The following is a 1,008-nucleotide window of genomic DNA, read 5'->3' as shown; positions in this document are numbered from 1 at the left end:
ACACAAAGATCAGAATAACTTTTGAAACACCACCTTCACATATGAGCAACAAAACAGAATAAATAATGTCTAAACAGCTTTACAAAGTAAATAACATATTATCAGAAAAATTCTACTATGTAACTCTCATCAGATAAACACATACAGACAGGAAGAACACAAATATACAAGAGTACACAAACACATAGCGGAATAACAGAAAGGGAAAGGACAGGGTTTGTTTTACTGCAGTATCTTGCAAACAAAACTTTCTTTACTTCTTGGAGATCTCCCTTCGTTCTTCATTATTTCAAAAAGTGCTATCTATACCTGCTTTCTGTACTTTTTTTGTAAAACTTCTCAATGCATTTCTTCCAATTCATCGTAACTCATTCTCTTATATAGTCTACCCCTCTTAAGCTAACTTAAATCTACTGAGCTGAGATGCTAAACTAAGGGACGAGGCAATGCAGCAGCACAAAACAATTAACGCAAACAGCAATGACAAAAAAATGCAAATTGGCAAAGCAAGCAACAGTAAATCTAAATTACCAAGCAAATGCAACATTACAACTAATATGAGCCAATGTGCAGCAACAAGAAAAATAAATCAGTAGTAAAACTGGCTTAACAGAGTAATACAAAGTGAAATTTAGTAGCACTATGCCTGGCAAACAGCAGCAGCAAATGCAATAACTTATATCTAAACATGACAAAGCTCAAGCAGGAAAAATATTACAGTAAAAATGGCCATGTTTAATACTTATGTCACATCTTAACACTAGATTGATGCATCACGATAACTTACTCTACCAAAAAAATTACCAAGTAGTTGAAAAGAAAATTATGTATGCAGTTACTGTTATTAATCCCTTCTTATTGTTCTTTCCATTCCAAGTGCTCCTTTTTCGAATAATATGGATCATAAAATTATTATTTAATAGATCTGTTGGCAGAAAGTGTTCACATTAGCAAATGCACTTAATTTTATTTTATAAAGCCAGTGCTGCAACACAGCTGGAAACCAGA

Source organism: Schistocerca serialis, chromosome 2 (genome assembly GCF_023864345.2).
Source record: "Schistocerca serialis cubense isolate TAMUIC-IGC-003099 chromosome 2, iqSchSeri2.2, whole genome shotgun sequence".
Taxonomy (NCBI): domain Eukaryota; kingdom Metazoa; phylum Arthropoda; class Insecta; order Orthoptera; family Acrididae; genus Schistocerca; species Schistocerca serialis.
Note: the sequence above shows the minus strand (reverse complement) of the source record.